The sequence below is a fragment of the Cibotium barometz genome, chromosome 31 (assembly GCF_041138505.1).
Source record: "Cibotium barometz isolate CiBa-2024 chromosome 31, ASM4113850v1, whole genome shotgun sequence".
Lineage (NCBI taxonomy): Eukaryota > Viridiplantae > Streptophyta > Polypodiopsida > Cyatheales > Cibotiaceae > Cibotium > Cibotium barometz.
Genome location: NC_141076.1, coordinates 29158057 through 29172824, shown reverse-complemented (window position 1 = coordinate 29172824; position 14768 = coordinate 29158057). Strand labels below are relative to the sequence as shown.

The following is a 14768-nucleotide window of genomic DNA, read 5'->3' as shown; positions in this document are numbered from 1 at the left end:
ACCTGCCTTAGGTGGGCTTCATGACACGCTTTTTGGAACTGGGAAAACAGAAATGACTTTTAAGGGGTCCAATTGATGGGTTAGAAGGAAACTAAGGTAGACGGAGATATGGAAAGGTAGGGTAGTTGAGGACATTATGTTTCGTGATCAACAGGGAAGATTATGTCCAAGAAATGTATGCCCACAGCTTGGCTTTGTGTTATCACTTAAATTTTATGTTTGTATTGCATGTCCTTTGTTTTGGGTGTCTTGATTTGGTTATGAAATCTGATAAGTAAGTTTTTTGGTCTTTTGGTACACAGAGCGGGGAAATTGCTGCAGAAACTTTCTATTGAATCAAGTAGCATGTCGGATGCATGGTAATGCCAATATTCCTTGAAGCCACCCTTTCTCAAGACTTTGGAGTTTTTTGTCATGATGTTACACAATGTCGCATAGAGGCATTTGGACAGCACTGCAAGTGTCTTACTTGCCTCATTCTATCTCAATACACTTATGAAAACTGCAAAGCCATTGCCCAGCACATGCATCAGTTGAGGTACCTTCAAGTGAAAGTCTGTGGAGAGTGCTCTCTTGTGTGAAGACTCCTGGCTTAGTACTCATATTAGAGATCTGCACTGACTTGGAGGCCTTGGCTTTGTCGGATAAAGTCTGAGGCACAGGAGGACGTGTTGTCTGATGCATGTAAATACGGCTTGATATTTATTTCAAGACGCAACTGTCATGGGCATCAGTTTCAACTCTCAAGAGTTAACCTTAAATTCTAAAGCTCGTTGAAAGCAACACCAAACGCTCATGTGTTAAGCTTCACAAATTCATCGCAGTGTATAAAAGATCCAGCCTTAGGTGGGCTTCATGACACACTTTTTGGAAATGGGAAAACAGAAATGACTTTTAGGGGGTCCAATTGATGGGTTAGAAGGAAACTCAAGGTAGACGGAGAGATGGAAAGGTAGGGCAGTTGAGGACATTCTGTTTCGTGATCAACAGGTAAGATTATGTCCCAGAAATGGATGCCCACAGCTTGTCTTTGTGTTATCACTTAAATTTTATGTTTGTATTGCATGTCCTTTGTTTTGGGTGTCTTGATTTGGTTATGAAATCTGATAAGTAAGTTTTTTGATCTTTTGGTACACAGAGCGGGGAGATTGCTGCAGAAACTTTCCATTGAATCAAGTAGCATCTCGGATGCATGGGAATGCCAATATTCCTTGAAGCCACCCTTTCTCAAGACTTTGGAGTTTTTTGTCATGATGTGACACAATGTCGCATAGAGGCATTTGGACAGCACTGCAAGTCTCTTACTTGCCTCATTCTATCTCAATACACTTATGAAAACTGCAAAGCCATTGCCCAGCACATGCATCAGTTGAGGTACCTTCAAGTGAAAGTCTGTGGAGAGTGCTCTCTTGTGTGAAGACTCCTGGCTTAGTACTCATATTAGAGATCTGCATTGACTTGGAGGCCTTGGCTTTGTCGGATAAAGTCTGCTGCTATGAAATCATGTTACGTGATGAATAGGCAAGAGCATGCCCCAGACATCGACGCCTACAGCTGGCTTTCTTCGTTGCAAGGTCGGTCCCCCTCTGCACTTTAATCAGTAGTAGTAAACCCAGGTTGAGATAAAATATAGAGCTGTAAGTCATGTCATATGTACATGCCTTCGGCTGAGGAAAAGGAGGACGTGTTGTCTGATGCATGTAAATACGGCTTGATATTTATTTTAGGACGCAACTGTCATGGGCATCAGTTTCAACTCTCAAGAGTTAACCCTAAATTCTAAAGCTCGTTGAAAGCAACACCAAACGCTCATGTGTTAAGCTTCACAACTTCATCGCAGTGTATAAACGATCCAGCCTTAGGTGGGCTTCATGACACACTTTTTGGAAATGGGAAAACAGAAATGACTTTTAGGGGGTCCAATTGATGGGTTAGAAGGAAACTCAAGGTAGACGGAGAGATGGAAAGGTAGGGCAGTTGAGGACATTATGTTTCGTGATCAACAGGCAAGATTATGTCCCAGAAATGGATGCCCACAGCTCGTCTTTGTGTTATCACTTAAATTTTATGTTTGTATTGCATGTCCTCTGTTTTGGGTGTCTTGATTTGGTTATGAAATCTGATAAGTTTTTTGATCTTTTGGTACACAGAGCGGGGAAATTGCTGCAGAAACTTTCCATTGAATCAATTAGCATCTCGGATGCATGGGAATGCCAATATTCCTTGAAGCCACCCTTTCTCAAGACTTTGGAGTTTTTTGTCATGATGTTACACAATGTCGCATAGAGGCATTTGGACAGCACTGCAAGTGTCTTACTTGCCTCATTCTATCTCAATACACTTATGAAAAATGCAAAGCCATTGCCCAGCACATGCATCAGTTGAGATACCTTCAAGTGAAAGTCTGTGGAGAGTGCTCTCTTGTGTGAAGACTCCTGGCTTAGTACTCATATTAGAGATCTGCACAGACTTGGAGGCCTTTGTCTTTGTCGGATAAAGTCTGCTGCTATGAAATCATGTTACGTGATCACTAGGGAAGAGCATGCCCCAGACATCGATGCCTACAGCTGGCTTTCCTCGTTGCAAGGTCGGTCCCCCTGTGCACTTTAATCAGTAGTAGTAAACCCAGGTTGAGATAAAATATAGAGCTGTAACTCATGTCATATGTACATGCCTCCTGCTGAGACAAAGGCGGACGTGTTGTCTGATGCATGTAAATGCGGCTTGATATTTATTTCGAGACGCAACTCTCATGGGCATTAGTTTCAACTCTCATGAGTTAACCTTAAATTCTTAAGCTCGTTGAAAGCAACACCAAACGCTCATGTGTTAAGCTTCACAACTTCATCGCAGTGTATAAACGATCCAGCCTTAGGTGGGCTTCATGACACACTTTTTGGAAATGGGAAAACAGAAATGACTTTTAGGGGGTCCAATTGATGGGTTAGAAGGAAACTCAAGGTAGACGGAGAGATGGAAAGGTAGGGCAGTTGAGGACATTATGTTTCGTGATCAACAGGCAAGATTATGTCCCAGAAATGGATGCCCACAGCTTGTCTTTGTGTTATCACTTAAATTTTATGTTTGTATTGCATGTCCTTTGTTTTGGGTGTCTTGATTTGGTTATGAAATCTGATAAGTATGTTTTTTGATCTTTTGGTACACAGAGCGGGGAGATTGCTGCAGAAACTTTCCATTGCATCATGTAGCATCTCGGATGCATGGGAATGCCAATATTCCTTGAAGCCACCCTTTTTGAAGACTTTGGAGTTTTTTGTCATGATGTTACACAATGTCGCATAGAGGCATTTGGACAGCACTGCAAGTCTCTTACTTGCCTCATTCTATCTCAATACACTTATGAAAACTGCAAAGCCATTGCCCAGCACATGCATCAGTTGAGGTACCTTCAAGTGAAAGTCTGTGGAGAGTGCTCTCGTGTGAAGACTCCTGGGTTCGTACTCATATTAGAGATCTGCACAGACTTGGAGGCCTTGGCTTTGTCGGATAAAGTCTGCTGCTATGAAATCATGTTACGTGATGAATAGGCAAGAGCATGCCCCAGACATCGACTCCTACAGCTGGCTTTCTTCATTGCAAGGTCGGTCCCCCTCTGCACTTTAATCAGTAGTAGTAAACCCAGGTTGAGATAAAATATAGAGCTGTAACTCATGTCATATCTACATGCCTCCGGCTGAGACAAAGGAGGACGTGTTGTCTGATGCATGTAAATACGGCTTGATATTTATTTCAAGACGCAACTCTCATGGGCATCAGTTTCAACTCTCAAGAGTTAACCTTAAATTCTAAAGCTCGTTGAAAGCAACACCAAACGCTCATGTGTTAAGCTTCACAACTTCATCGTAGTGTATAAAAGATCTATGTTTCACCTGCCTTCGGTGGGCTTCATGACACGCTTTTTGGAAATGGGAAAACAGAAATGACTTTTAGGGGGTCCAATTGATGGGGTAAAAGGAAACTCAAGGTAGACAGAGAGATGGAAAGGTAGGGCAGTTGAGTGCAAAACCTCCGTGTTTTGTAGGCATCACAAAAAGGGGGGATCCCTCCACTGATTGCTCATATACATGGATCCCCACGATCCATACTTCGGTTGGAAAGCTGTGTTCTTAGCAGGCATCCCAAACATAGACACACCCACAGCCACAGCCACAAACTCACACGTGTGTTATTTTGTTAGGTTTGTACTTCAGCAGATAAAGGAGGTTTATCACTTAGATTCATTTTTGGGTTGCATGTCTCTCTTTGCTTTGGGTTGTAGGAGTCTTGATTTGGTGCTCTAATCTGAAGAGGAGGTTTCTTGATGTTTTGTGCATGCAGACAAGGGCAATTACTGCAGCAGCTTTGCATTGAAGCAAGTAACAACTCGGATGCGTGGGTATGCCAATATGCCTAGAAGCTAAACTCTCTCACGAGTTCAAAGATGGCTTATTGTCATGAGGCTACATATGGTGGCTTAGAGGCATTTGGACAGCACTGCAAGTCTGTTACTTGTCTCATTCTATCTCAATACACTTACGACAACTGCAAAGCCATTGCCCAGCACATGTATCAGTTGAAGTACTTGCAGGTGCAGATTGTGCAGGAGTGCTCTCTTACGTGAATACTGCTGGCTTATTATTTATATGAGAGTGCTCCACAGATCTGGAGGTCTTGGCTTTCTTTTTTGCAGTGTCCTACGATGAAATGAAATTCGTGATTGACAGGCAAGACAGCATGCCCCAGAAATCGATTGCCACAGCTTGTCAGATTTATGTTTGGGTTGCATGTCTCTTTTTTATTTTTTTTGGGGGAAAAGAGACTTCTATTAAGTATGAAAAATTGTCTCTTTGTTTTGGGTTGCATGTGTCTTGATTTGGTGATGTATTTTGAAAGGAAATTTTTTGTCTTTTGGTATACAGAGCGGGGAAATCACTGCAGCAACTTTGCACTGAATCAAGGAATATCTCGGATGCACAGGTATGCCAATATTTCTTGAAGCTACCCTGTCTCATAACTTTGTAGATGGATTTTTGTCATGATGTTACACATATTTGCATTGAGGCATTCGGACAGCGCTGCAAGTCTCTTATTCAACTCATTCTATCTCAATACTGTTATTAAGACAGCAAAGCCATTGCCCAGCACATGCATTAATTGAAGTACCTCCAAGTGGTAGATTGTGCAGGAGTGCTCTCTTGCGTGAAGACTCCTGGCTTATTACTCATATCAGAGAGCTGCACAGACTTGGAGGTCTTGGCTTTGTCGGATGAAGTCTTCTACTATGAAATCATGTTTCCTAATGAACAGGAAAGAGCATGCCCTAGACAACAACACCCATATATTGAGCTGTAATTCATGTGGTATGTACATGCGTCCGGCTAGACAAAACTGAAAAGGAGGATGCATGTTGCCAGATCATGTCAGACGGGACCCTGAGATGCTGTAAGCGCTGTAGGAGATGGGCCCTAGGCATTTTATCAAAAGCGTTGCACAAGTCCACAAAGCAGCAGCATAGTCAACGGCCATCTGCCTTGGCCTGCCTGATCATAACCTCAAGCGTGAATATATGATCTAGCATGGAGAAGATCCTCCTGAATCATGCCTGCCCTGGTGCCTTGTATCCCTCTCTCTCTCTCTCTCTCTCTCTCTCTCTCTCTCATATGCGCGCGAACGGAAAGGCACAGGATCATGATGGGCTAGTTGGAGAGCACTTCTCATATGGGTGCGACACTTTGGCTCCGCTCATCGTACATGTGTTTAATCGTGCCATTTGTGAGGGTTTCCCGGCAAGCTGGACAGAGCATATCATTGTACGACTCTTTAAGAGTGGGGACCCCATGGTACCAGGCAACTACAGGACGATCATGATTGGTCATTACTTGGCCAAACTATATGGCTCTATATTGGAGTTGGAGCTGAGCCGTTGGGCAAAGAGACATGGTCATCGAGCACATGGACAGGCCGGCTTCAGGAGAGGATTTACTATCTTGGATCACATACTGACACTTCGAGCAGTTATTGAAGAGGGCAGGGCATAGAAGAGAAGGTTATACTGCTGCTTTGTGGACTTCCGCAAAGGCTTCGATACCGTACCACGTGCCATGCTTATGCACAGATTGCATGACATTGATGTACCAGAGGGTATGCAGTGGGGGATATATGCTTTGTATGAGTCTGTGAGACAGGCAGAGTCCGAGCTCTAGGTGGACTATATGATATGGTGACCAGCACGATAGGGGTGAAGCAGGGATGCCCGCTATCGCCCACCCTCTTTGGATTGTACATTGATGCGGTCTCTGATTATGTAGACAGATTGGGAGGCCCAGGGGCATGCTTGACAGGGGTGTTGATACCCATCTTGTTATATGCTGATGATATTGTTCTAATCTCAGACTCTCCGGAGGGATACAGAGACACCTGGATGCATTACAGGCTTTCTGTGCGGATAGAGATCTGACAGTGAACCTTGGGAAAACCAAGGTTATGGTGTTTAACACCACACAGGCATGGGTGACGGGATCAGAGCCTCAGTTCACTTTCTGAGGGGAGCCGGTTGAGTACGTCAAGTCATATGTCTACTTGGGAGTTACTTTCACAGGACCGCGCACCAAGATTGTGGCAACAGCAGCTAGATTAGCTCGAGGGCATGCAACCTTGGGGGCACTTGAGAGGCAAGTGTGCACACATTTTGTTTCAGGAGCCGCGCACCAAATTGTGGCTATTTGATATGCTTGTCACACCGACCCTCCTGTATGGAGCTCCAATTTGGGGGCCCAACATACATCACAGATCTCAGAGAGGGAAGGATGAGGGATGGAGGAAATGGAGAGACCACTGATTTTGATGATTGCCCGCATGATTCGGAGCAAATCATCAGTACCACATGAGATTGTTCGAGCTGAGCTGGGTGCCACACCAGTAGTAACCAAGGCCCTATTCCAGGCAATTACCTTTTTACAGTAGCTATGGAGCTCCCTCAGCAGAGGTACTCCTGATTGGCATTGACCTCATCCATACAGTTGGTAGAGAATAGAGATACTCATTGCTGGTACGCTCAGATGAGATCATGGTTTGCAGATGTGTGGGAGAAGGAAGAATTAGGGTTAGGTTAGAGATTCATGTGGGAGACATACACAGAGAAGAACAAAGGGGAGAGAGAGAGAGTTGTGGGGATAAGTCAACTCATGAAGATATGAGTGTGTGACTCCCCTATCACACATGTATATTGCACTAGTACACATAGTGCACTTAGTACATTAAAAGTACTAAGTGTACTATGTGTAGGAAATATGAAAGCAAGAGCAAACTAGAAATGAAACAAGAATACAAACAAATGAAAGACAAAGAGTTACCTTGAGATGAGTGTAGACAAGACACAAGATTGATTTATTCATTGATGTGACACCTACAATTTATAGGTGAGAAGTACAAGATTGAGTAGACTCACTTATGGGATAAATGTAGAGGTGCCACATGGCACTAGACTCAAGACACAAAGACTGAACTGAAACTAGACTAGAGAAATAGTACACCTAGTGTGCACTTATTTCCAACACCCTCCTTAAGTGGACACTAGGAGGAAGACAAAAAGACAAGACTATGACATGACAAAAGATAAGACCAAGACAGAGAGACTAGACAAGGATTGAGAGACAAGCTAGAAGACAAGATGGACAAGACTAGAAGACAGATATAAAGACTGATAGACTGAAAGACAAGACATGAGAGACAAAAGATCCTGAGACACCCCTCCTCAAGTGATATCCTCATATGGGTCCACAAGGGTAGGGACAAGAGTGGATCATAGACAGACAGAGAGAGAGAGACAATCAGCCAGTAGAGTGGTCCCACAGAGAGAGAGACTTTCAGATAGACATGAGAGAGACTGCTGACAAATAGAAGATAAATGGGGACATAGACAAAAAATGCCAAGAGAATGTGGGTAGCTAATCCACAAAAGAGAGACATATAGACTGATAGATAGAGTGTCAAAGACATGTGACAGGATAGACACACAGGATAGACACATAGACAGAGAGATTGACTGATTGTAGATAGACAGAGAGATGGACCTTGATAGATGATCCCTCCTCAAGGTCAATCCTCCTGCTAGAGTGGGTAATGCAGGGGTGCCTCTTGGATAGGGACAAAGATAAGTCCATGTAGACAAATAGACAGGATATTACCCCATGATCTACATCATTGGTGATCAATGGTGGTAGATAGCATGAAAACATAGACAATTATGAGAGAGATGGGAAGGTCTTACCAGATTTGGCAGTGTCTAATCCCGTACAAGATGAAATTCAAAACTCTTTTTTTTTTTTTCCTTTTAAAAAAAAGAAAAAAGAAATAGAGAGTAGACTGAAAATAGAACACGACATACACTTGATTTCTGCTTTAAATTTGCTGCTGCAGGTCTGGCTGGTCCAATGGACAGCTAACCCACATGTGAAGATGAAGAGAAAATGGGAAATAACAAAGAGGAAAATGCCTTTTGCACAGATGTTGCAAATCAGGTCCAAAATCAGCATTGGAGTTTACTTTCACAAAAGGAGGTGTTGAGCAGATGTCGAGAAGACCAGAGATCCAAAAATGACGAGTTGTTGCATGAGTTGAATGTCCAGGAGGTCCACGACTTGAGAAGGCATGTTGATGAAGAAGAGAGTGCGTGGGTAGCTGCTGCATGTGTAATACTAGAGGACAGGCCGCCGGCAGTAGAGAGAGAGAAGGTAGAGATGCGTAGGCCTGACATGGGCAGGCAGATCTGAAATTATGCCTTGAGCTGCTGCTGTAGATGTTGCCGCTATGTGAAAAAACGAAGGGGAAGATCAGGGCAGCGATGAGGGTAGGGGCAGCACGGGCTGCACCTAGAGAGATGCCATCAAGAGAAAGAGTCGCCCAGCTGAAGGAAAAGATTCGCACCATAATGAAGAGCCTTATGCTGATGGAGTAGATGAAGAACATCGTCAGGAAGAAACAGGAACCCTTCAACTGGAGTATGGCGAGGCAGAACTGATGGAAAACAGGGGCGGTCAGAATTCTGTGGCGGGCAGAATAATGGCGACCAGCAGCTGCCCGTGAGGATGCTAACGCTGATGTCGGAGCTCCTCCTACCACTGTCCCGACAGTAGTAGAGGTTTCTTGATTCGCCATTGCTTCATAGAGAGAGAGAGGCCCATGTGTTAGAGCGTGTCCTGAGGTCCATGGCGATGGAGGCTTTGCACCGAACAGATCAAAAACAGGAGAGAGAATTGAACCAAGCAAACACCAACGGGCTGCGCTGAATTGAGTGGGACGGCTTGGAGAGAAAAAACAGGGAAACCCTAAAACCATGGCTCTGATACCATGTAGGAAATATGAAAGCAAGAGCAAACTAGAAATGAAACAAGAACACAAACAAATGAAAGACAAAGAGTTACCTTGAGATGAGTGTAGACAAGACACAAGATTGATTTATTCATTGATGTGACACCTACAATTTATAGGTGAGAAGTACAAGATTGAGTAGACTCACTTATGGGATAAATGTAGAGGTGCCACATGGCACTAGACTCAAGACACAAAGACTGAACTGAAACTAGACTAGAGAAATAGTACACCTAGTGTGCACTTATTTCCAACACTATGTACTATAACTTATGGGCTTGTACACACTATAAGGGTGGGCATAACGCCTTTACCCCAACAACCTCCCACTTAAAGGCAACGTGCCCTTAAATGAAGGAAAAGAAAAATCAGCATGTACATGATAATATACAAGGCCATATCAAGGCTGAAACTGGCCTCATCCAATGCCCATCAAGTGTCTGCAATGAGCAAACCGCTCCGGAGGCAAACTCTTTGTCAACATATCAGCCGGGTTGTCATTCGTATGAATCTTAACAAGCTGAATTTGCTTGTTCTCTATCACCTCTCTGATGAAGTGATACTTCACATCCACATGCTTCGTCTTTGCATGAAAGACAGGGTTCTTTGCCAACTGGATGGCACTCTGACTGTCACAATGCAACAATGGAATATCCCCTGTATAACCCAAATCAACCACTAACCGAGATAGCCATAATGCCTCCTTGCAAGCCTCTGTGGCTGCAATATACTCGGCCTCTGTAGTAGATAAGGCAGTGCACTTCTGCATCCTGGATATCCATGACACAGCACCTCCTGTGAATGTAAACACATAACCGGTAGTAGACTTCCGGTTATCTGGATGACCGGCATAATCCGAATCCGTGTAACCATGCACTAATGCATCCTGTTTGCCAAAACATATGCACATATCCTGTGTGCCCTTCAGGTATCTCATGACACCTTTCACTGCTTCCCAATGCTTCTTGCCAGGGTTGGCCATGTATCTAGAAACCACTCCCACTGCAAATGCAATGTCCGGCCTAGTAGCAACCATGGCATACATGAGACTGCCACAAGCTGAAGCATACGGAATTTTGGCCATATCAGCCCTGCCACTATCTGACTGTGGGCTGTCCATAGCACTGAGTTTCACATATGGAGGCAAAGGAGTACTAGTCTTCTTCCCCCCGTCCATATTGAACCTCTGCAAAACTTTGCCAATGTATTCCTTCTGAGACAAATACAACACATGCTGATTTCTGTCCCGAAGTATCCGCATACCCAAAATGTGATTTGCATCACCCAAATCCTTCATATCAAAGGTTTCATGCAGCCTCTTCTTCAAGGCATCCATCTCTTTACGAGATTTCCCGGCAATCAACATATCATCAACATACAAGATGAGGATCAATAGACTGCCATCCAAAGCTTTCTTGGTGTATAAGCAGTGATCTATGTCACTTCTCCTGAATTTCTGGGATTTCATGAATGTATCAAATTTATGATACCATTCCCTTGGTGCCTGTTTGAGCCCATAAAGACTCTTTTTCAGCTTGCATACAAGCTTCTCCTTTCCACTCACTGCATAACCCTCTGGCTGCTGCATATATATCTTCTCATGGAGATCACCGTGAAGAAAAGCAGTCTTCACATCCATCTGAATCAAGTCCAGATCATCATGTGCAACCAAAGCTAATACAGCTCTAAGTGTGGTCATTTTGACCACTGGAGAGAAGATCTCCTCAAAGTCCACACCATATTCTTGCTTAAAGCCCTTAGCCACTAACCTGGCTTTGTATCTTGGCTTTGCATCAGGTGCAACTTCGAGCCTGTAAACCCACTTGCATGGCAAAACCACACCTTGCGTGTGGCATCATCAATAAAAGACACAAAGTATTTTGCCCCTCCCAAAGAAAGCTGAGGCATCTCACATACATCTGTATGCACAAGCTCTAACTGAGCATCTTTCTGTCCAAGAGCTTTCTTGTGGGGGCACTGCAGTTGCCTGCCATATATACAATGCTCACAAAACTGAAAACTTGAAAACTTTAGAGAAGGCAAGTAACCCAAACGAGACAATTGCTCCATTCCCTTGACACTCATGTGTCCCAACTGGTTATGCCACATAGAGATTTCCGGCAGCTCGGTTGCATTTACATTAGCATGGTGACAAACACCTGCATGCATAAAGTAAAGAGTGTCCACCTTAGAGCCTCTGGCGACAACCAGTGAGCCCTTACTAATTTTCCACTTTCCACAACCAAATGTGGTAACATAATCAGCATCATCAAGCTGTCCAGTAGAAAGCAGATTGTTCTTGATCTCAGGCACATGCCTGACATCATGGAGCATAAGCTGTGAGCCATCTGAAAACACAAGCCTCACATCACCTCTGCCAAGAATCTTGCATGCATGGTTATCACCCAAATAAACCACTCCTTCATTGCCAGCAGTATACCTGACAAACAAGTCTCTGCAACCTGTGACATGAAAGGAGGCACCTGAATCAATGATCCATGAGTGCATACCATGACCACCTGTAAGAAGTGAATGGGCATCAAGTGAAGACGTAAATAGGACCTCATCCTCACTGCCACCTGCATGTGACACATTGATTTCTTCAATTTTGACTCCACTTTTGCCCTTTGGCTTTACATCTTTGGCTTCATCTTTCTCTTTGTCTTTGCCTTTTCCCTTTTCCTTTTGATCATTTTTCCATTTGTAGCATTGCTTTTTAATGTGTCCCTTCTTGCCACAATAATGGCATTCCAAATCCTTTTTGGAGCGAGACTTGCTCCTTCCCCGTTCTTGGCTTTTTCCCCTTTGCTGGGATCTCCCACGTGCATTCATTGCATTGGACTTTCCAACAGAGTTGTTTTTCCTGTTCATCTCTTCTTGAAGAAGAGCACCCTCAACATCTGCATATGACAGCATAGCATGCGAATTGCTAGTGGCTGTCCTGAATGTGTCCCAACTCTCTGGCAAAGTGCATAACAGAAAAGTGGCTTTGAACTCATCGTCCATTGCCAATTTTTGATTAATGACTTGGCTGACAATACCATTAAACTCATTTAGATGGGCTGTCATAGACGCCCCTTCCTTCATCTGAAGACCTATGAGTTTCTTCAACCAATACACTTTGCTTGAGGCACTTTGTTGGGCATACAAGTCCTGCAATCTCTGCCACATTCCCCAAGCTGTCTTCTCTTCACGAATGCTGAAAAGTAAAAGAGTCTGACACAGATAACATGATAGTAGATCTTGCCAGCTCATCAATATCTTCCCACTCTTCAGCAGTAAGAGAAGCGGGCATTACACCCCTTTCTTTGATAGGCTTGTGATGCTTCTTCTGGAGCAACACATTATAGCACTGGGTTTGCCAAATATCATAGTTATGTGAGCCTTCAAGCTTCTTGATGTGAAGCAATGAAGAGCTCTCACCTGTGGTTGCCATAGCAATATGCAACCTGTCAATGCCTGACTCCCTGCAAAATGTGCAAACACTGCACCAAAAGCACACAAAGTGCTCACAGTTGTTCTCCCAATCTTTATCTCCCACTGCGGAAACACAAATGCAACTTTTCTCCCACTTTATGTGATGAAATCACCAAAATCTGGTTGCTGCAGATTTTGGACAGCACCTTAAATGTGCTCTATTGCCCTTCCAAAGTACTGTACAGCAGTACTAAGTGCTCACCTGTGATGTACCAAACCTGTACCGGCAAGTACAGCAGCTGAAATTGAACCTTTTCCTCACTCAAATCAGTGTACAGCCATGGCAAAACTTGTACAAAGCTGTACCAAATCTGTACCAGCGGGTACAGTAGCAATAAATGCTCTCCTGGCTGTCCAAATGAGTGAAAATCAGACTTTTACAGTCCCGAACACTGCATACAACAGTCCCGAACAGAAATTGGGCAAAAGCCCCTTGACTGCAAGCTGATTTCTGAGGATTCAAGGCATAAGAGTCTTGCCTGCTGCTTTGCCAAGCTCAACAAGCATAAAATCTTGAAAAGCCCCTTGATTTAAGATCAATTGCTGATCATACATGGTACATTGACGCACATGAAGGCATCCAGAGTGTTCACGATGCTTCCCCCTGGCCACATATACATCCAATACATGAAAACCCCCTTGATTTACAGGCACATTGAGTGCTTGTCAGGCATCAACACATTGCCCAAAGCATCAACTGGGAGTGCCTGCATGCAAATCAACCAAATCGGCACAAAAGCCCCTTGATTTGCACTGCAATTTGCTGCAAATTTTGCCCAAATGTGCGATTTCTCACATCATACAGCATGTATGACTGCTTAATTGCACAATTATATCAAAAGCCCCAAATTTTGACATCCAATTTCCTGCAAATTGATCCTGATTGTGATTAATGTCACCCAATTTTGCCAATTTTGCTCAGAAATTGAGCAATTCGGCACCTGTACCTGCTCAATTGATTGAATTTATAAGAAATTCCCAAAATTGAAGGCAAATACCTCTTAATTTTTTGAATTTCTCTGATCTGCAGGCTGAATTTCAGTTGTTGCAGGAGAAAGGGGGCAATTCTAATGCTGGTGCTGCGTCGGATGCTGCTGCTGACTTTACGGAGCTTCTGGGAGCTGCTGCCGGGTGCTGTGCTGAAGCTGATGTTGGATGGCTGCTCTGCCAGTCGGGCTTGAGCAAGTCGACTAGGCGACTTTCTTGAATCGCTAGTCGGGCAGGTGTTGAAAGAGCCTACGATTTGAATCGCCGTCTAACGCCCAGCGCTCTTACAGCCTTACGCGTGTCCGCCTGCCTTCGCTTGTGTTCGCTCGCTGCTGAGCGCACCATCGGCTGTCGCCCGTCAACTTCTTCGCTCGCCTAGCGCCAGTCTACACCCAGCGCCAGCCTACATGACGGGCTCCACCTACCTTGACGACTCTGAAGGTGCCACACAGCAGGCCATAGCTTACGCCAAAGCCTACAACAAGACGAGCGATGGTGGCAAATACATTTGGGTCTTTGATATCGACGACACCAGCCTCTCCACTGTCGCCTATTACGCCCAGCACAGTTTCGGAGCTGAAGCCTTCAATGACACCTCATTTGAGGCTTGGGTTGAAAAAGGCATTGCCACCCCTCTCCCTGCATCGGTCAAGCTCTTCTACAAGCTCTGATACCAGTTGTGTGGGAGAAGGAAGAATTAGTGTTAGGTTAGAGATTCATGTGGGAGACATACACAGAGAAGAACAAAGGGGAGAGAGAGAGAGTTGTGGGGATAAGTCAACTCATGAAGATATGAGTGTGTGACTCCCCTATCACACATGTATATTGCACTAGTACACATAGTGCACTCAGTACATTAAAAGTACTAAGTATACTATGTACTATAACTTATGGGCTTGTACACACTATAAGGGTGGGCATAACGCCTTTACCCC

General features: G+C 44.2%; 1 long non-coding RNA gene across 9 annotated transcripts in view; it reads left to right on the top strand.

Annotated features, from left to right (window-relative positions):
- The window catches only part of LOC147620709 (uncharacterized), a 53742-nt gene that overhangs the window by 31873 nt on the left and 7101 nt on the right, over positions 1-14768 (top strand). For 5 of the 9 annotated variants that reach the window (XR_015269974.1, XR_015269975.1, XR_015269980.1 and 2 more), the window contains 2 exons: positions 4339-4724; positions 4920-4977. This is a non-coding gene — a long non-coding RNA (uncharacterized LOC147620709). Of the gene's footprint in view, positions 1-1476; positions 1575-2150; positions 2588-3167; positions 3602-4093; positions 4199-4338; positions 4725-4919; positions 4978-14768 lie in introns of those variants that run through there. The other 4 variants (XR_015269973.1, XR_015269976.1, XR_015269978.1 and 1 more) reach the window with 4 other exon arrangements.